The following is a 22,384-nucleotide window of genomic DNA, read 5'->3' on the forward strand; positions in this document are numbered from 1 at the left end:
CAAACTTCCTAGCTTCCTTCCTCCCTCCCTCCCTCCCTCCCTCCCTCCCTCCCTCCCTCCCTCTCTCCCTCCCTCCCTCCCTCCCTCTCTCCCTCACTTCCTTCCTTCCTCTGTCCCTCCCTTTTCTTTCTTTTTCTAAAACAGGATCTGACCAGATAGCCCAAACTGGCTTGGCACCCACTATTTCCCCCAAGCTGTCTCCAAACTCACAGCCATCCTTCTGCCTCAGCTGGCAAGTGTTAGAATGACAGTTATGAGGAGCCATGTCCCGTCTCTTTTCTCATTTATCCCGTGTTTCCACATTATGTCACTGTAGCGGTAATCACCCACGGGTTACAAACATCATCCCTTGTCTCTCGCAGTGGCTTGCAAATATTTTTAGCATCAGCTCCTCTTACAAGCACAACCTTCTGTGTCGCTTTAGCATAACCAAATTGATAAAAGAGAGTTGTGTTAGCATAATGCATGCCAGACGTCTACCTATAATGCTGATTTATTTGTCTAGGTGGGGGGAACAATGAAGGTGTGTGATGTGTGTGATAAGCCGGAGAAACTGGAAATCAGTTTTATGGAGGCATCTGTAGTCCTTTCTAACTGCAGCCCTCAATTTCTTTCCTTTTGCTGTTATTTTAATGTTGCAAAATCTTGAGGGAAAAAAAAAAAACTTGCTTTACCAAAATGGGGAATTGCAACTAAGAACAGGGGGTTTTGATTTACTAAACTAGGGACATGTTACCTTAAGAATCTTCTCTGCTTATACCTCATACTCTTAAAACACAAGGCAGAGGAGGAAAATGTTACTCTAAAGTCAAAATGTTCCTGGGTGGTGGCAGTGCACACCTTTAATCCCAGCACTTGGGAGGCAGAGGCAGACACATCTCTGGGAGTTCAAGGCCAACCTGGTCTACAGGGTGAGTTTCATGATAGCCAGAGCTACACATAGAAACCCTGTCTCGAACCGGATCCAGAACGAGAATTTTGACTTTTTAATTGATAAGACTATACAGTTTAGGGAACATGTCATAGCTTCCTGTAGCCTAAGTCTTCTTAGAGGTAGAAAATATTTGGTTATAACATAATCAATGAGCCCCTTGTGGGTGTCCTAAGAAAAGCTTGTGGGTTTTAGGTTTCTGCTTTTGCTTTCCTGAGCCCGGTGATCATAATTCTAACCTTGCTTCTCTCAATGATGTTTGACTGCCATTAGCAGGGCACCATTGGCAGTCCAACACCAACAGTTCAATTCAGTTATCCAATTTATGCCACAGGGAATTGCTTTTAATACACAAAAATCCACAGATGGCCAGCACAGGGGCTTGCCTCTGTCTATGATGTAGTCATGGTGGTATTGTGACATTTTGTACAAATGAACGTAAGAGTTTATAAACATGGGGAAATGAGAATAGAGCTACAGTTGTTCTGACGAGAGGATATCAGCTGTGTGCAACTAAAACCATGACTTGGAGGCTTTATGATCAGAGCAAACCTGGCTAGGCGGCCATTGCCGATCACAACAGTGTCAGGGTGGAAGCGAGCATTGACTTCTTGGATGGCTATGCAGCGAAGGAAGTAAATATTCTGAAAGACTTCTTTGATACAAGTCAGCTGCTGGGTATTAGAGAACAAGAGACTTCCCATCAGAATGCAAGAAGAAACCCATTCCATCCATGAGGGCTGCTGAAGATGCCCTGAATGGGATTGGCAGACATACAGCTGGCACAGTCCTCTTGGACTATAATCTAGCCCAGTGGTCTTCAGAGTTAAATCGTAGGATCGTCACTGCATAAGAGACCTTGACTACTATCCTTGAAGGACATTTTAGGAGACTTTTTAGTTATTCAACAGATACATAGCATGCCATCTTTGAGGGTCTCCTGTGGGCAAAAACAAAAGTCTCTTGCCTGCCTTTCTTCAAGAAGTTTCATGCTAGCATAAAAGATGTGCTTAAGAAGGGCTAGACTGGCCATGTTACCTGTGTTGGGGATCTCAAGACCATGTAAAGACAGTGGGTATGAATCAAGGTGTCAAAAGGGAAAGGAGTCTCACTAGGTAGCCCTTGCTGGTCTGGAACTCACTATGTAGACCAGGCTAACCTCAAATACATAGAGATCTTCCTGCCTCTGCCTTCCAATTGCTGGGATTAAAGGTGCCTCCCACCACACTACACAGAGGGTTGGCCAGATATGGAAAATTGCAGGAGCGGAGACCTACATGACCATGTCTTGTGCATCTCCAGGGTTAAGATTTTGAGGCAGAGATCAGACTGGACCTTGAAGGCCAAGGAAAACCTAGGACTCACTGTGCCGACTGAAAAGTCACAGGTAAATGAGAGTAAGCCAGGGGTGTGACATCAGAAAGTTGGCCTCAGACTCTCTAGGGCCTTCCAAGCCTTGATAAGAACCAGCAGTGTTTGAACACAAGCTTAGTAGGAGCTGTCACAAGCATAGTGTGAGTTCTCACAAACATAGTAGGAGCTGTCACAAGCATAGTAGGTGTTGTCACATGCGTAGTAGGAGCTGCTAAAGGGTTCAAATGGACATGGATTGGCCCTGATATCGACCTTAAAATCACAAGGATGATTTTGACCCCACATTCTACATTTGGGCAAGAACTTTCACAGTGTAACTTCTACATTAAGCGATTTTCTACCATGTGACAAACAGGGGCTTTTTAAAAATGACAGTTAGTAGTGAAAATTCAATTTAAAAATAAAATGCAGATGCTCTGAGTCTTCCGGGAGTTTTAAGCTAGTATAAAAGCTGTGTGCTTTCATAAAGATGAAATCAGAAGTCTTATACGTAAAATGTCTAAATCCGCAGCTACCACCTTGGTAAATCTTACGCTGGGCACCAATTCTATTCATTTTCTGCTGATCGCTCTTTTTACCAGTGCCTTTATTGTTGATGCTGGACTCCTGCCAATCATCCTGATGAGTTAGACTTGCTAACCAGGGGAACTGAGTCACCTGACTTCTAATGATACACACCACCATAAGGAATAAGTATGTCTCTCTCCCTCTCCCTTCTCCCCCTCCCTCCTCCCTCTCCCCCTCCTCCCTCTTTCCCTCTTCCCTCTCCCCCTCCTCCCTCTCCCCCTCCTCCCTCTCCCCCTCCTCCCTCTCCCCCTCCTCCCTCTCCCCCTCCTCCCTCTCCCCCTCTTCCCTCTCCCCCTCCCCCCTCCCCCTCCCTACCTTACTCTCCCTCTCTCATACACATGCACACACACTTTGAGACAGACTCGCACGTAGCCAAGGCTGAACTCAAACTGATCCCGCCTCCTCCCCTCAAGTGCTTGGGTTTTCTTGATCACTATATCTGCTTTGTGTGGTACTGGAGAGGGAACGTGCTAACTAAGCATGCAGCCAATGAGCCAGACCTCCCAGCCCCAGATGACTCATTTTAAAGATTAAGGGCTTTGGGGAAGCTGGCACATGATTCTTTCACCTTTAGAAATAAGTTATCTTTTTTTTTTTTTTTCCCAGCACTGAGGACCGAACCCAGGGCCTTGCGTTTGCCAGGCAAGCACCCTACCATTGAGCTAAATCCCCAAATAAGGTATCAAGCTAATGTTCCAGGGGAGCCCAGGATCACTTACCATGTTCTTGGATTTTTGTATATCCGGAGCCAGGCGTGACAGGGCATGCCTGTAACCTCAGGACACAGGGAGTGGAAACAGGAAGATGGGGATTCTGAAGTCCTCCTGAGCCACATAGTGAGTTCAAGGCCAACCTGTCCTGCATGAGGCCTTTTCTTAAAGACTGAAAAAAAAAACCAACGTGCCGGGATCGTGTATACCTTCTCTAACATCAGGCTTGCCTTTCATACAGGGGGCACACTTTGTAATTTCATGCCGATGTGGTGAGCCTTGAGTGTGAGCTGCTGGTACCTAGCAAGCTTTATACTGTGTGTTTGGGTTCCCTACTCCCACAATAAAATGTTGTTACAGGGTCCCTATGTAGCTCAGTCTGGGATTACAGCTCTGTCACCACAGAACTCCCTATAAGAAACTTAGGATGGCTGCTGATACGTGACCCCGTGAAGATGCATTTTATGGAAAGGAAACAGTAACAGGTGAAGAATATTTTAGGTTATTGTAAGGGAAACCCATTTGGGGCTAAATTGTTTTAAGCATTTTGAAAAGTGGAAATTATTTACTGCAGGCCAAAGAAATCAAGACAGCACATGTAAACGCCCCACCTGTGGAGTGTGTTTAAGATAAAATGGAATTTTCTAGGCTCCATTCCCAGCAATTCTGACTCAGAAGTCCAGACTGAGAAGACTTCCAGTTTTAATAAGTATCCCAAGCAGGCTGACAATGGGAATGTGGAATTTAATAGCTACCCCACTGATGGCCAGGGGAATGAATATTTGAGAAACATCACTGAATTCCCAGAAGAGTGTGAGCCTTGGGTTCATAGCAATGTGAAATAAGTCCAGACGTAGACCTGGAAAGATGCCCTCTACAGCCCCATCACCTCGACCTAGGCAAAGGTAACCTGCCTTTGCCTTCACCCCTTGCCTTCACCAAGGCTATTTTGAATTAAATTCGAGCAGCGTGCTATCCATAGATATTTTAGTACTCGAAAGACTCAGACCTCTCTTTTATATAAATCCACAATATTTTCTTTTCATGTTAAAGAACTAATAATTAAAGGAAGAATGAGGCTGGTGTGGGGGCTGTGTTAGTAAAATGCTTATATATCACGGGTACCTGAGTTCAAGACATAGACGCCACGTTAAAAAACAAACAGACAGACAAACAAACAAAACACCTAGGCATGTTGGTGTGCATCTATAATCCCAGCCCTGAAGAGATGGATCTCAGCCCATGCTCTGATAATCACTGAGGCCAGCCAGCATAACATGCTAAGGCCAGAGCATTCCCTGCACATGCATAAGCACCTATATGCATGTATGCACACACATATGACCACATACACACACGATAAGTAAGGAAAACCTCCCTCCCTCCCTCCCTCCCTCCCTCTCTCCCTCTCTCCCTCTCTTCCTCTCTTCCTCTCTCCCTCCCTTTCTCCATCCCCTTCCTCCTCCCCCCCATACACACACACACACACACACACACACACACACACACACACACATTTTCTTTGACTAAGGATCCAAATAAATGATTATTGTCATTTCCATCCCTCAAGCCTCTTCAGCACCTCTGTTACCTCCTTCATCCTTCTATGCCTCTTGGTTTTTCTCCCTGTGTTGAGAAACAAGACCATTTGTCTGGTGAGTTCGCCTCCGTCTGGATTTCGTTGATTGCATCCACGTGGTGTCGGTAGGCCATGTTCCTGTGGTCTCTGCACACTCTGGTGTTGACTAAGAGTTCTAGAAGCTGTGAGCTGTTTCCTTCACCTCCTCAGCCTTTGTCTGAGCAGCCGATGGTCAGCATGTCGTCTTTACCACAGGAGGGATTGCTTACCGCTGCCTTCTTTTGCACAGAGACCTTGCTCCACATTCTTAGGCTTAAGAGGATATTTCACAATGGCCGTAACCTCATTCTGCTGTTTCTTCATTTATCTGTGGGATTCATTATTCATGAAGACAAATGCCCTCACGTCTTAAATTTGGGTAGTTGCTGCTTCAGGTTTTGAACAAGTGCTTGATGCTTTCCTGCTATTTACCATCGCTCTGGTTCATAGTGTTCTCTTGAGTCACCATGACTTAAAAGTCTTCTCTCGGACTCACAGATGGATCCCTAACTGCGACTGCTCTTTGGGTCTTGAAAACATGTCAGTTCTGGCCACTGGGAGTCTTGTCAGCTAAGCAGCTGAGATCTTTGAGTCCAATCATAGCTGTGTCTGATGATATAAAACAGAGTTTTACTTCGCCCAGGCTGGCCTTGAACTCATGATATAGTAGAGGATGGCTTTGAACTTCTGATCATGTTGCCCCCCCTCCCAAGTGCTAGAATTATAGGACCGTACCAGCACTTCACTCATGGTCTTTAATAGTCAGCTTTCTGGACCCAGAGTTTATTCCAGGCTCCCTGTTTAAGGCTCTTTTGTTTTCCTCTTCCTGACTTAAACGTTCAGGGGCTTCTCTTAAAACGTTCTTTCTCTTGCCTCTTTTCTTTTTGATCATAAAACCATTCTTCCCTTCCTCTCTCTGACTCCCCTGGGGAGTAGCTTTTGCCTTGTGTTCTCTCTTGTTTAATCTTCTTTTCTATTTTATTTTTTCCTCTTCTACTTAAAATCCTGTGCCAAGGGCTCTGCTTCCCTTGATCTAAATCTTGAGTTTCTCCAGTCACTTCCAAGCCTCCCCATCCCCTTGGCCGTTCCTTTCTCTCTCCTACTTTCCCAATCCTCCGAGCTCTTTTGAAGTATTAAGGTTTCCATCTGTGTTGTGGGCATGACTTTGTGGTGAGAATGTTGTTAGTCTAAAATTTTTTTTCCCTGCTCATAATAACAGCACTGACTTTGACCACAATCCTGGTTTGTTGTTCATTCTTTAGCTAAGTGAATTTTCCTGTATTTTTTTGGAGGGGTTGGGGCAGACGAACGAGAAAACCATTTCCAGCTCCGGGGCTCCTCCAGAGCCCCTTGCTTTGCTCGCTCCGGTGTCTCCGCGTCTCTCGCTTTGACTTACCCCCTCGCTCCCCGTGACCATAGAACTACTGTCAAGTACCATTTGATTCTCCTCTCCAAAGCTTCTCTGCGAACTTGAGGAATGGCTTAGCAGGTAAAAAACACTTGCTGCACTTGCAGAGGACCCAAATCCAGTTCCCAGCATCCACGTGGCAACTCAGAAATACCAGTTATTCCAATGGCTCTATCACGCTCTTCCAATCTCCATGGCTACTGGACATTCGCACGATACACAAGCATCCATGTCGGCACTCATGAAGACACGCTAAGTAAAACTGAATACACCTCAGAAGAAAGGTTCCTCCTTAAGAGTAGCTTTATTGTGTGTGGAAGCCTAGCTTTATCGGTTTGAGGGTTATGCGCCCCACTTACTACAGGTTTCATGAATGGGTCCCCCATAGGCCAGGCCACGTAAGCACCAATGCCTCAATGTGGAGAGGTGGGATCTTCAAGAGGTAAATCGGATATGAAGGCTCCACTCTTACAAGTAGATTTGTGCTTGTATTGCTACCTTGGTGGATCCTATGATGAAGTACTTGACCAATGCAGCTAAAGGAAGGCTTTGTTTCCACTCACAGTCCATCATGGCGGGAAGTTGGGGCAGCTGAAGCGAGAGGCAGCGGATCACATGACGTCCACTCTCAGAAAGCAGGGGCGGGGCTGGGGGTGGGAATTCTGGTCCCCTGCTCACTTTCTCCTATTTTTCCAGTCTGGACTCTAGACATGGAATGGTGCTATCCACTTTCAGGGAGAGTCGTTCTTCCTCAGCTAACCTCTCTGGCAAATACCCTCACAGACATGTCTAGAGATGTGATTCTAAATCCAGTCAGGTTGATATGAACATGAACCCACCACAATGCTGTTATTCCGGGAGCAGGTTGTTAATTGTCTTCTGATAATGCCCTCACCTCTTCCCTTCCTCCCCAAATGGGAGTTCCCTTGACATTGAACTGCCTAGAAGATCCATAATCAATACATCTCTGTTCTTTAAACATTATCTAGCATCGGCTGTTATGCTTAAAACAGTGCAGGGCAGACTAAGAGTTCACCTGGACGCTCCCAGGGGTGTCGGTCCCACCCCGTCAGATGAGTTACACCACACCATTTGCCACTTCACTATCGCCGGCCTTGAAGTTGCTCATCAACCTGTCCACCAACCCCTGATACCCTCTGGGGACTCTTTGGCCACAAGTCTTTCAGTACCTGCTCCCTTTCCTTACCCTGGTCTCATGATCGCATGCCTTTTTCTTGGCTGTAGCCATAGTTGCACCCGTTCCGGATGCTAGGTCACGAATTGCATGCTCACGTCTTTCTGGTTCGGTGTCATCGGTGGACCCCACGCTCACGTGACCCTGGTTTCTGTGTTCTTCCACTGTCGCCATCATATTGTCTTCAGCAGGGAGGAAGAGGAGGGGAGAGAAGATTGGGGAAGATTGGTAATCCGCCCCACCTTTGGCCAGGTACACCATCACCCCATACCCTACTTGAAGCCTTTCATGGGTTTCGGGAAGCTGTTTTTTTGTTTGTTTGTTTGTTTGTTTGTTTGTTTGTTTTTGTCCCTAAATGCCAGTCATCTGAACACAAGTGAAAACACTCGCAGATGCAAAAGGTTTGGTTTCAGGCATATATTTTTAGTATTTTATTGGGGAAAACAAAACAGGAAAAGGAGAGCAGGCTTTGAAAAACAAAGCACCCAACTGCTAGTCATCACTTCTCCATTTAAACACTTCCAGCCGAGCCCGGTGCCACATGGGTTTACTTCCAGCAGTTGGGGAGGCCATTGGAGGATCAAAACCGAGCTCCAGAAGAGCCTAGGCCATCCAGTGATCCTGTCTCAAAAAGAAAAAATCATAGCTTCTCCTTTCTAGATTAATATAGTATGAAGACAGTGAAGATGGGAGAATGTAGGCTGTGAACTCTAAATGGCAGCCCTGGTCATTCTGGTACGTGTTGTGGTAGCTTGGACAAGTTGGGCTCCTAGATCCCCACACTCTTTTCATCCTAAGCCCCGAGTTCTCTGACTCTCAGGCCATCTCTAGCGTGGAGAATTGACTTTGTAACTTATGAAATAAGAGTTGTCTGGTAGTTGTCAATGGTGTCTCTCTGTATCTCTCTCTGTGTCTCTCTCTTAGTGCCTCTCTCTGTTTCTGTCCTCCATCATCATCATCTTCTTCTTTCTCCTTCTTCTTCTTCTTCTCCTTCTTCTTCTTCTTCTTCTTTCTTCTTCTTCTTCTTCTTCTTCTTCTTCTTCTTCTTCTTCTTCTTCTTCTTCTTCTTCTTCTTCTTCTTTCTTCCTCTTCTTCTTCTTCTGTGAGACGGAAGGGGAACTCACAACTTTTTTCTGTTGTCCTTTCACAAGCCTTTCAGGTCCCTCGCACCACAGAGGGCAGGATCAGCAGATGCACAGTTTATGGTTATTTATTTATGACCCTTTTAGCACCTCTTGCCAAAGCTCCTTGTCACGGGAGGGGAGGTTTTGAGACTCCTCCTTGGGAAGCTTTTCTTGCCAAGTGATGAGAGCGACAGACCTGATTCCCAGACTACACGAGACTCCTGACTAGAACCTCGAATCATTTCTTTCTGCTTCAAAGGCACCAATCATGCCATGTTTACCAAGTGCCTTCCATGTACAAAGAGGTAGGGGTGCAGGTACTAGACCACCAGCCTCCCCCAACTCCCACTCTGTTACTGTGTGGATTACAGGATCTCCCACTGACCCAAGAAGTCCCATTATTAAATTTCCATCTATTCCATAAGTTTCTCTTGGGTATAACCCTTACTGTATTTTTAAATACTATTTACTTTATCGTTTTGTATTGTGTATGTATTGTCATGTATAGGTAGGGGTGGGTACGGTGTTTGTGAGTTGCCCAGTGTGACCGCTGAGATTTGCAATTCAGTCTCCTCCTCGTTGGGCAATGCGCACTCTTAGTTGCTGTCCCATCTCTCCAACTTCCTCCTCGCTAGATTTCTCAGTGTGACTCACTCTTAGATGAATTATAAGCAGTAGGTCCACTAGGCATTGAGCTCTGGGTGATGAAGGAAGGCAGTTTGCTGCCCATCTGTGGGGTTACAAAGGTGAATTGTAGAACCTTACATTGCTAACTAAAGGTGACTGTCCAAATGGGTGAGAGTGGGTGTCACTGTTAGCCTCCTCCTTGCTTACAGGACATCTGGCCCAGCAGGCTATGTGCTTGGTAACAGCATCATGAATGTGTTACACCTATAATATTAGTAAAAGAGAAAACACACCAAACGTTTATTTCCCTTTTTAAGATGGTGTGGGTGTGTGTGTGTGTGTGTGTGTGTGTGTGTGTGTGTGTGTGTGTGTGTGCGTGCGCGCGCGCGCGCACGTGTAGGTGCCCGTAGAGGCCCTTAGAGGCCTCAGATCCTTTGAGCTGCCTAATGCCTCAGAATCCATCTCTGGTCTTCCCCAGAAGTCAGTTCTCTGAGACTCTGAGTCATCTCTCGACCCCAGAATGTTTCATCATGGTTTAAGTCCCTCAACAGGATGTCTATTTTCTTTCTTTGTTATCCAGATGGCAGACATTAGGTTTCTGGTCCCTAACCAAAGGTTATATGAACTAGTGGCATGGTCATAATTACATAGCACTCCCTGTTTTGGCTCTGGTCTATGACAACGTGTTTCAATACACAGGAAGCTTCCTGTCTCATGCCACCTGCCACCCGCTTCCTGCATTATCCTGAATTACAGCTAATTCTGTGAACACGGAGACATCTCATGCCTTCAGGGACCAATGCCTAGAATTCATGCCATCCTAGGGGTCAGGACATAGGGGAATGCAGTGTCCTATCTCTATCTGTATTTTGTTTCCCACAGTCTCACATAAGAGTGGGGATCACTGTGCCCAAAGTTGCATCAAGACTAAAATGCAAGCTCACTGAGAGCGAGGGCCAATTTGTTTCCCTCGCTCGATCTTTAACTGTCGGCAACACAGCGCCTCACCAACAAGTCCTTGATTTAGTCGAATGAAGTGGATGATGGTCTGGAACCTGGAAGAATAAAGAATAGCTGTGTGCCAGTGAGATGACTTAGAGGGAAAGGCACTTGCAGCCAAGCCTGACAACCCGAGTTCGATCCCCAAACCCCACACGGTAGGAGGGGAGTAGCCAGTATTGCAAATTGTCCTCTGACCTACACGTGAACACCAGGTAGGCACATAGTAGTCAGTGTTCTCACACACACACACACACACACACACACACACCCCTGAAGCAGACTGAAAACTGTACTATGTGGTAGTGAGCCCTAATGAATGCATAGTCACAGATTCTACTCACTCATCAAAAAAAAAAAAAAAAAAAGAGGCTGGAGAGATGTCTCATCAGTTAAGAGCACAGGCTGCTCTTCTAAGGGACCCAGACTTAATTCCTAGCAGCTTACAACCTGTTGCAACTCCAGTTCTCTGTTCTAGCAAATGCATATGTGTGTGTATATGTAGGTATATGTCTATATGTGTGTATATATATATATATGTGTGTGTGTATATGTATATATATATATATATATATATATATATATATATATATATATATTCTATGACAGCCGAGGAAGTGTGCAGGTAAATTAAGGAAAGGGGTACATTGTACTGCTTGTCATCCCCTTTCAGGAGCTATGGAAGACTCACCAGGGCAGCTATAAAATGGGTAACAGCAGAAGTGGGAAGCAATGAGAGTCATGGGTCATCTTTACCTGGAGAATTAACACTTACCTAGGCCTGTTTGATGTGCGCATGCGCTCCTGTACATGGAAAAGGGTGAGCCCAAAATTATCCTCAATGCCAAACTCTGAGGGCTTTTGGAATCTGTAACCTGGGACATATGTTATCGAATCAATTTGGGGCTTCACTGGTCTCTGTCTGATATGTGGATATGCTAAGTCGTGAGTCTGGCATCCGTGTTTGCTGAATGCTTTTTGAAAACTTCTGGGTCCAGAGGCCTGAGGTCTAGCAATGACCTGACTTAGCAAAAGGCGAGAGAGGCGTAGGGCCCATGGAGAGTGACTTCTCAGGGTCCTGTCGGGAATCCTCGGTAGAGCCTGAGTCCTGGGTCTGCAGACGGTCTCTGGCTTTACTATTTCTGCCCTTATTTTGAGCACCTCTCGGTTTCTTGCCCCCAAACACTCCTTCATTCATGCTGCTATGCCTCGACATTAGTCAAAGGGGGAGGGGACTTTTAGTGCAAAATGGGTTGTGCAGGCAAGGGCTATGCCACTGACTGCATCGAGACATCCATGTGCCTGTAGCCCCAGTGGTCTGAAGCCTCCAAATGCCTGTTTACCGGAAGTTGCCTGTTCTCCACATGACAAGGACATGCTTAACCTGGAGAGACACCTCTCCCTGTAGGCACAGGACTCTGGCTTTTTCCATCTCCAGAAATCTCCTAAGATCATTCTGCTTTGCTTTGCCCATATATCTTGAAGCCAACCCTGTGTGAAATTTAACGCCAAACAGTTGTTTCTCCTGGGGTCCAAGGAAATCGGTGATCAATTAATTGTTCTCTTAAAGGCATATTCAGATAGAGGGGATTGCCGGATTCTGGTTGAGCAGAGCTTGATGTCCAGTAGCCATGGAGACTGTATTGGACTGTCACCCAAGAGACAAAGTTCACATTTATTCCAGAAAGTAAGTTCATAAGGCATGGCCTGCTACTTAAATAATCAATATTTCAATGCATATGGACTTTTAAAAGGTTTCTTCCAATCTGCTGTCCCCAGGAAGTGCTTGAATCTGATACCCAGTGAGAAATGTTTTGGTACAAACCCCATCAGAGGGGCTGGGGATTTAGCTCAGTGGTAGAGCGCTTGCCTAGCAAGCGCAAGGCCCTGGGTTCGGTCCCCAGCTCCGGAAAAAAAAAAAAAAAGAAAAAAAAAACCATCAGAAGCTCGCATTCCATTGGAGCCATAGGCTGCACTGTGAAGTGAGTTCCTTATACATCTCTCCAGCAAAATATTGTTTGCTGTGTATTTTCTCTGAACTGAGAGGTGAGGATTGAACTTTGTAGTGCCTCCGGAAGGGAGAAAAAAAAAATCCCAAGAGTTTAAAAACATTCATTTGGAGAGAGAGAAATACATTCAAAGTTGTAGGATGCTTGAATGCCAGCCCAGACACTGGCGAGCTTCCATTCAGACTCCGTTGCAAGTGTACGCTTGGTGACTAAGTTCAGGCCCTTCATCATCTGTAAGCAAAACTCTTCCTTTCTGAGGTTGTCAAGAGGGAAGTAGGGGTGGGAACACAGCAAGAAAGAAAACAGAAATAGGTTAAGCAAATTTCGTGGCGGTACTTACGTGTGCGCAGAGACATGCACGAGCCCCAGCCCCCACCCCCTGCCTCTTTCCAAACTTGGAAAGCATATTTTAACAGCCCAAGTATGTCTGCGTGACAGATCTGCATCAGCACCCCTCTTCCCTCTTCCTCTCACGCTTCTAATTGTACGGTTTAGATGTTTCTAACTATTAAGCCTGTTTTCTCTTCAAGCTGTAAACATCCCATGAAGCTAATACCCTTTCGGAAAGAAAAAGAAATTGATATTTTAGTATCGAGGTTCCACAAAGCCAAAGAAACGCCATGCAAATGAACTATGGGAGAGACTCGGATTTGCATTTCCCTGTTGGTTTCATGATGATATTCTCAGCATGGGCCTGGCACACTGGCTCTTTTCCCTCTTGGGATGATGCGTGCACTAGTGGCAGAGCCCTACAGGGTCAATTTAGCAAGTGTGCCATGGTGATTTTCTGTGCGGTTTCTCAGAACCACGGAGCAAAAAAGTAGTAATAAATAGGAACCGAGGAAAATGACTTTTGAGGTAAATACTCTCGGAGGAGGGGAGGGAACCTTTTAGCACTGCTTCGTGTAGCCCAAATCGATGAGGTATACAGAGCTGAGCATGCAGCTCCGCGCAAGAGTTCGTGGGTTCCTTTCCCAGTGAATGAATAATCATGGCAGTGGTAAAATATACGTCCACTGTGGCCGGGGAGAGGGCGCGGCGTAGAAGTGCTAGCTGTGTGAGCATGAGGACCTGATTTGGATGCCAGCATCTTCAAGTAAGGCAGAACATAGTCGGAGCAAGCACTCATAATCCCAGCTCTGGGAAAGCCAGTTCGAGAAGATCCCCTGAGCTCGCTGGCCTGCCAGTCTAGCCAACGGGTGAGCCCCAGAACCAATGAGAGATTCGGTGTCAAAAAACAGGATGAAGATGATTGAGGACAACATGCCCATGCCGTGCGGATGCCTGGCCTCTGAATACAAGCATACATACATGAACACGCACATACATACGTACATACACACATACATGCAACATGCAACATGTGAAATAGACATGTACATGCACATCCACCGATTTCACCACCACCTTGATACCCTGATGCTGCCACCACAGCTCCTGCCTTTATTTGTAAACAACCCTTGTTCGCCCTGAGATGGCTCTTCAAAAGTGCAAGCCAAGGAACCTGCTTTTCCTCACCATGATACAATAGCAACAAACAGTAGCCCAGTGGCCGAGTTGCTTAATTAACTGTTCGTTCGTGTGTCTGACCCAGTAGACACCAACAGTCGCACAGTGGCTAAGAGGGATTTTGACCTTGGCAAGACCTAGATTTGAGCCCAAGTCTGGCAGTGGTTCCCTGCCTTACGGTCTCATCCATGAAGGAGGGTGAATAAGAAGGACTCGGTTCCTGGCCTGTAAGCAAAACTCCAGTGGAGGGTTAATGGAGTGAATGTGTCGGTTACAATGCCTGGCAGTGGTCTTCGCGCTCAGAGCCTCCTGAACTTTAACCGTGCTCCTTTTCTTTGTAACATCAAGGTCACATTCCTCAGAAGGAAAAAGGAAATGAGATTCACCCCTTGAAATTCACTTGGAGACTTTGAGAAGGGGTCCCTTTCAACTTGTAAAGATTTCTGAAGTCAATTTGCCCATTCCTGCCCACACTGGTCCTATAACATCCCAGGAATAAAATCTGCACTCAGGTTTAAAAATAAAATGGGTGGAACAAACTGAATTAGAAGTCCTTGGCAGACATCCCCCCCAGCAGAATGTTCTCCCAATTGGCGAAATTGCAATAAAGAGATGTATATTTTTTTCCTCTTACTCTGCTGTCTCTATCCATGTCCCTCCAGCCAGCTGTTTCTGTTCTAAAAGACCAGTTTGCTTGGGGTTTGTCTCACCAGCCCTCTGGTATCTCCCCAGATACACCCCTCCAGTCCCCACTCCACGTCCCCCAAACACCCACATCATCACAGACCCAGAAACAAAGCAAGCAGAATGCCTCCCTGCCTGTACTCAGCTGCCTCGGGGAAGGTCACAGGAGAGGGCTTGGCTGTTCTCAGTTGTAAAGATTGGCAGGAAAATAAAAGGGGAAAAAAATCTTGAATGTATCCATTTCTCCCGCCTTTTGTTTTTCCTTCTGTAAATACTCAGCCCTTTTTTTACAGAGAAGCTTCTGATAGTGTCTTATCCCAGCAACCACCATGAGCCTTGAGTGCTCTGCTCCCAAATCCCCCAGCAATGACTCAGGAAGGAGAGTTAGAGAAAATGCACTGGGCAAGATAGGGCAGGGAGTGTCTGGCTCATACACAAGCCCCTCTTATCCCTAGCATCACCCCAGAAAGGATGAAAAGACCAGACCTTCCCTTCTCCCTTCCATAGGCAGTGCATGTTTCCCGAAAGATGGAAATGGAGAAGGGGGGGCATCCTATGGCCAAGCTATATGCAAATCTATGTAAATAAGAACACACAGCAAGACAAATTATCAGAGGGAAATGCAACGCCACCTTCAGTTCCAGGACTTGGGAAGTAGAGACAGGCAGATCTTCATGAGTTCGACGCCACATTGTTCTAAAAACTGAGTCTCAGGACATCCGGGGCTACACAGAGGAACCCAGTCTGAAGAAATGGATGGATGGATGGATGGATGGATGATGGATGGATGGATGGATGGATGGATGGATACATACATACATACATACATACATACATACATGGATGGATGGATAGATACATACATACATACATACATGGATACATACATACATACATACATGGATGGATAGATAGATAGATACATACATAATACATGGATGGATGGATGGATAGATACATACATACATACATACATGGATGGATAGATAGATACATACATACATGGATGGATGGATAGATGGATACATACATACATGGATGGATGGATAGATACATACATACATGGATGGATGGATGGATAGATAGATACATACATACATGGATGGATGGATAGATAGATACATAGATAGATAGATAGATAGATACATACATACATACATACATACATACATACATACATGGATGGATGAATGGATAGATAGATAGATAGATAGATAGATAGATAGATAGATAGATAGATAGATATTCTCACAAACACACACACACACACACACACACACATCAAAAGCTTCTGATGTCACTTTGGAACCCCTCCATGACTTCATCTACTTAGAATTACTTCCCAACGATGCCAAATATTATTACCATACAAACTTAGGGATTAAGTCCCCAGCACTTGAATTTTTATGGAACAAGAGATACACTGAGACCATAGGTCACCAGGGTGTTCATCGGGGGACCTCTGCCAGCCCTCAGCCCCATTTCTCTTCTCCGTCGACAGCCCGGGCTCTGACACACCCTGCCATCAGCCTCCCCATACTCCCAGGTTCATTTTTCACAGAGTTCTTCAACTTTCCAGACGTTTGATTAGTCTCAATCATCTGTTGCCTTAGCACTTATTGCAGACCCCTGGCGGTGAGGTTAGCTGTGTGAAAGTGTAGCGGAGGACAGGAGCGCTGTACAAGATGGTTGGGTGTTACCTGGTATATGAACGGGCTGATGTATAGATCCCTCCCTTCCCCTTCTCCTCGTCCAGTTCCTCGTGTACAATCTTGGCTAATGACAAACAAAGAGGCTTGGGGGACGTAGCTTAGTTAGCAGAGTGTCTGCCCCACATGCATGAGGTCCTAGGGTCAGCTCCCAGCACTGTCAAAAATGTCAAAGAATAGTGTCGGAGCTGAGTAAAGAGATTGCTGTTCAAACCTGAACCGGAGATTGGATCCCCAGAAACCACTTAGATGTAGGTCAATGTAGTGACTTGCCTCTGGTCCCAGTGGGTTGCAAGTGGAAACAGGAGATCCCCTGAGTAAGATGGCGAGGTGGGCTAGCTAAGTAAGCAAGCTTTGGATTCATGTGGGAGACCTAGCCTCAATAAATAAAGCAGAGAGGCACCAAAGAAAGCACCCAATGTAACCTCCAGCCACAGCCAGATGTGCACGGTACACGTTTACCCAGGCGTGCCTCCCAAAAGACATACAAACATGTATAAACACAATACAAAATACACAAAAATACATGCAAAAATGTCACCAGACAGAAACTCCAGTGAAGATTCAAAAATTGTAAAACTCCTAACAGCCATGTGAGTGCTAGCTCAGATATTCCTGGTGTAACAGGAGAAACGAGATCGTGTCTTATCCTTTTATGCCTTGTGAGTATTTTATGTATAAAAAAAGCCTAGTCCAGCATGACCTGGTATCCCTGACAGGCAGGGGATAGATACAGGAAGACTGCAAGTTCAAGGCTGTTTTGGGGTAGAGTTCAAAGCTAGCCTAGACGACTTGGCGAGACCCCGCCTCAAAATAAAAAGGAGAGAACTGCAGGTGTAGCTCGGTGCCAGAGCGTTTGCCCAACAGCCACAAGGCATGGGTTGGTTAACCAATACTCCTTCACCAATATAAAAGTCCAGGTCCTTAAGCATTGTATTTCCCCATCAGATAGATTTATTGATGTAAAGACCTGTTCACTTCAGCCCATTAAATAATGGAGCACACAGCAAAGCCTCACCCTCGTCCTCATTACTGAAAGACTGAGGAATTTTCCATGTGTTTCTAAATCCCAGTGTTGCAAAACCACTCCAGCCCCGTGGAATATAACTCAATAGTCTTTCTGTGTCTGCTTTCTCTTCAGGGTACAAGAAGTTAGCTAAGCCCAGTTATACAGCGTGTATCTGGGTGTGGTATTGTTTCTCGGGAGCCCTTGCCTGAGAGTTTCAGTTCAGCTTCGGGAGTCCCAAGCCCTGGAGTTAGGATAGACTACAACATTCTGCCCAAACCCAAGAAGCTTTTGTACTAAAATGCAAGACTGTAAGTGTGAAAAACAAAATCAGGAGCAAGGGTCCCCATGGCTTGAGTTTCTAAAATAGAGTTTAGGGGAGGGTGGCAGAGTGGGAACGTGCAAGCATACCCACGTGTTTCACTTCCATGCTAGACACGCGAGCGTGGGGCTGGGGAGATTGTTCAGTCAGTAAGGAAGGGCCTGAGTTTAGATCCGCAGTGGACAGGATCACCCCAGGACACCTGTAATACCAGGACTGGGGAGGCAGGGACAAGATAGACCCCGTGACTTGCTGGCCTGCTAGGCAAATTCAAGACCAATAACAGACCCTGTCTCAAAAACCAAACCAAAAACAACAGCAAAATATGGACAGAAACTAAGGAAGGCCAACTATGGTTGGCCTCTGGCCTCCACAAAGAAAACCCCTGTCTTTAATGAACCAATCAATCAATCAATCAATCAACATACTGTCTTTCAGGGAGGAGAAATGCTGGGGTTCTAAGTTTGTCTCTGCCATTGCTCATCCATAGAATAGACTGCATAATTTGGCAGCCAAAATGGATACAGAAGTGAACTCGGTTTTCCTCTTACTTGTACAACTTCATATGGACCACAGTTATAAAAACTCTTGAACTCAGTCCTGTGATTAAACCCATTAAACAACCATTCTTGCCCACTGACACACGAAATGTGATGAGTTAAAAAAGAGACTTACTTCATGGCTAACCCACAACTTGGTAACAAAGCATTTGCAAAGCAGCAAGCCTTGTACGTAGCTCACACACAAAGGTTCACACCCACAACACTCGAGGGCAGTTTTCCATCTGGAAACAGATAACCCAAGGTAAAATTTGCCTGGTTTTATGTCATGGGTTATGACTTGTCCATCACCCACAGTGGGCTCTTGGCAGTGCCTAAAGATGTTTTTGACTTGTCATGACTCAGGAAGAAGCAAAATGCAGGTGTCTAGTAAACAGAAATCTTGTTAAGAGCTCCCTGGGCTCACAGGAGACTCCACCCCAGACAACTGCTCTGCTCAAAGGTCAGTGTCACAAAGGTTGAAAGGTTGCTTTCTCGTGATGTAAAAAGAACTTTCTTGGTGGATAGTGACTGCCACATCTATGCTAGAGAGAGCTAGAGAGTTCTACTTCTGGATCTGTACCACTCACTTATGCAAAACTCCTGCTTTACCCTGTACAACCTAGTTCATTCCTGTCGCTGTGGACACAGAAAGGGTTGACAGGAACCCAGAAGAGCTTGCTCTGACTTAGTCTTCTGCAAGTTGGTAACTTTTGGTCCTATGTAGGTTTGATATCCACTTGGAGACCATAGTTTGACATTGAGTGTCTTCCTCATTCTGCCTTTTATTTTTTGAGGCATGGTCTCAACTGAACCTGGAGCCCAGCTAGACTATCTGGGTGTCAAGGCCCAGGGATCCTCCTCTCTCCTACTCCACAGTGCTGGGATTTCAGGCGTGTACCATCCACCATGCCTGTCTCTGTATGTGAGTGCCAAGGATCTAAATTCAGATTGTCTAGCTAGCACAGCGAGTACTTTAACAACCAAGCCATCTCCAGAGCCCCTGCTTTGGGTTACTTTGATCTGTATCCTGCCTCCTGTTGGGTAAGATATCTCTAAAAGATGGGGAATGGGTCAATGCAAAGCGGGGAGGTGTTGGGTAGAAGGAGAGAAAGGCAAGAAATAGACAAGAAGCAGAGACAGGGATCAGAAATGTGACCATGAAGTCTCCAGTGATTTAGTGGCCTTGAATTTCCAATGCAACTATTTGCTACTGATGCCTCTCTAACACACACACACACATACACACACACACACACACACACACACACACACACACACACAGAGGGTGGTCTGCTCCAGGTGTTGACTAGTGATTCAGAATTGCAACTGTCCCCATAGTTAATTAAGGCACCATAGGACAAGCCTCTATGTGAAAGCAGTGGTTCTCAACCTTCCTAGTGCTCTGACCCTTTAATACCTGTTGTGGTGACCCACAACCATAAAATGATTTTTGTTGCTACTTCATAACTGTAATTTTACTACTGTTACGAACCATGATGTAAATACCTGTGTTTCCCGATGGTCTTAGGCGACCCCTGTGGAAGGGTCATTTGACCTCCAAAGAGGATCACCACCCCCAGGTTGAGAACTGCTGTTCTAGAGGGTCCTGTTTCTGCCATAACTCTTCCAAATGACTCTTACTAAATCTTGACTGTGAAGTCATACTTTGGGTGAGCACTTTAGCTCTATGATATGAAGTGGGGATCCCATTCTTCCCATATATGAAACTAATGTTTTCAGAAGGATTTTGAATATAAAACATTCAAGGGCATTTGTTTCACTCTGTCACACAGAACCCTGAAGCCAACATTTCCTAAAATAATTTGGAGATCCCTTACAAGTTTAGAAGGGCAAGGGAGTTCAGCTAGGAAATGGCCCCGGCATTTACTGAGTGTGTGAGCAATGGGCACCTTCTAGAACAGTCTGTAGGCTTGTCTGAAACCATTGGCCATGTGAATTCCTGGCCACAAGATGTTGCAGAGTCACCAACACAGACCTAGTGCCATCAGATGGACCTAGAAGCTCCTCGAGACTCAATAAGGCTGTTTCTAGCAGTGACCAGAGTCGTTCTGAGTTCTCCTGAAGCTTCCAAGAGAACCATTCCAGAGGCGTCCTTCAGAGTCCTGGAGCACAGCACATCTCCCTTCCCCAAGCTGTTCTCCCTTCCCTTCCTCTCAGATTCTGATTCATCCAGAGGTCACGGCAGACCCTCCTTGTGAAAGGCCTTTCTAAGTGTACCTTCCAGAAGCTTCTGCAGGTGTTTATCAAGTCAACACTCTGAACGGAAGGGTGGATGCAGTTAGCTTTGTCTCTGCTTTGGATGCTTGGTCCTCAGCTGGTGGGGCACTATTTGGGGAAGCTGTGGAAACATTGGGAGGGGGAGCCTGGCAAAAAGAAGTAGGTTAGTGGGGTAGCTCCTTGGGGCTATGTCATCCGTGCCACTTCTTATCTCAGTTTCTGCTTCCTGTTGCCACAAGAACTGACCGCCCTGTGCCTTCCCTGCCATGGCAGGAAAACCCTCTAAAACCATGAGCCAAACCCAAACACCTCCTCCTTCAAGTTGTGTCTCTCAGGTATTGCGCTCACAGAGAAACAGATGCTAACACAGGCAAGGGCAAGGCTAGAATCCCATTCTGTTTCCCATGGCAACAGCCACTGTATGGTGGACAAGAGCTTCTCTGAATGATTGTGTCCAACAGGACAAGCACTGGCATGGCCTTCAAGTAAACCGAGCAAATTCCAATATGAAATACCAAGGCCGCCACAGACCTAGTGCCACCAGACAGCCTAGGACAAACTGCGAGGGTAAGGTGGGACTCTGAGAGAGGTTTCCCATAGGAAAGCCTCTTTTCCTGTAACTTTCCAAAACGAGCCACCTTGTAGTTGCGAGCCATTGAATGTTGTGTGCTGGCACCGCCCCAGATGCATGGATACACTGGCTTTGGTAAGGCTGTCCTCCTTCCGTTCGCTACGATAGCATTTGCCACATGGACACAGTTACTATGGCGAAAGAAACCGAGAGTCGCGGTTCAGGTTTTGGGCCCTGATTTTACCCAAAGGATCAGGCAATCCCAGAGATATAAATTCACTTTCAGTAGGTATTTGGTATTTGTAAAATGAGTTCTTACAATGCTCTGTTCTGTGTGCCTAGCCAGTGGCCGTGAGAATAAGCATCTTCAGAGGCTCATCTAGATAAGGAGTCTGACTTGAGTACAATTGCATCAGTCTGTTAAGAAAAGTGCCTCAGCTGGATCTGGGGTTGCAGACTCATAACCCAAGGTACCCAGGAGACTGAGACAGGAGGATCATGGGTTCACAGAGTGAGTTTAAGGCCATCCCAGGCAACTCAGTAAGACCTTGTCTCACGGTCACTCAGAGAGCGCTTGCGTCATATGTGTGAAGCCCTGGGGTTCCATCCCCGATACTTAGAGAGAAGAAAGACAAATGATTCATGAAAACACCATTGTATATCACAGCAAGCATCTGTCCTTGAGCAGGCTTGCAGGAGGACGGGTCCCATGAGTTTGCTGATTGTAGTTTAAGCCATGTGCTCGTTTGGACTCCTCTCTACATAATGTCTGTACACTCGTAAAGCAACATCTGTCTCCTGCTCTTGAGAGCCTACAGACCAGGTGAGGCCCTGCCCGCCTTAAATCAACCCCCCTTCCATCCCTCTGATGAGCAGCTCTCCAGCCAGGAATGCAAACTTTCACATGTACCTCGAGGCCTACGTGAGGGGGAACACCGAGATTTTCTCAGGTTAGAATACCTGAGAGCCCTTGGTAGCCAGTGTGCTTGGAGCTAGCAAACCCTGAATGGTATCACTGGGCTCTGTTCTTCAACAGCATGACGGGTGGGACAGAGGAGTGGCGACAGGGAAAAAGATGAGACTTAAGACTCGGCTGTACCTTCATTCATCTCATATGTGTGTTGGGAACAGCAGGAGCCGTGACTGACAGGTGATGAAAGCTCGCTCAGTAAGAGACAGATGGGATGGTGCAGGCTGAAGTAGTGAGAGATCGCCTGATGCAAGATGACAAGATTTTCAGG

General features: G+C 46.1%; 1 protein-coding gene across 16 annotated transcripts in view; it reads left to right on the forward strand.

Moving 5' to 3' along the window:
• Positions 1-22,384, forward strand: part of Atxn1 (ataxin 1) — a 410,902-nt gene that overhangs the window by 287,246 nt on the left and 101,272 nt on the right.

The sequence above is a fragment of the Rattus norvegicus genome, chromosome 17, assembly GCF_021556685.1.
Source record: "Rattus norvegicus strain SHRSP/BbbUtx chromosome 17, alternate assembly SHRSP_T2T, whole genome shotgun sequence".
Classification (NCBI taxonomy): Eukaryota; Metazoa; Chordata; class Mammalia; order Rodentia; family Muridae; genus Rattus; species Rattus norvegicus.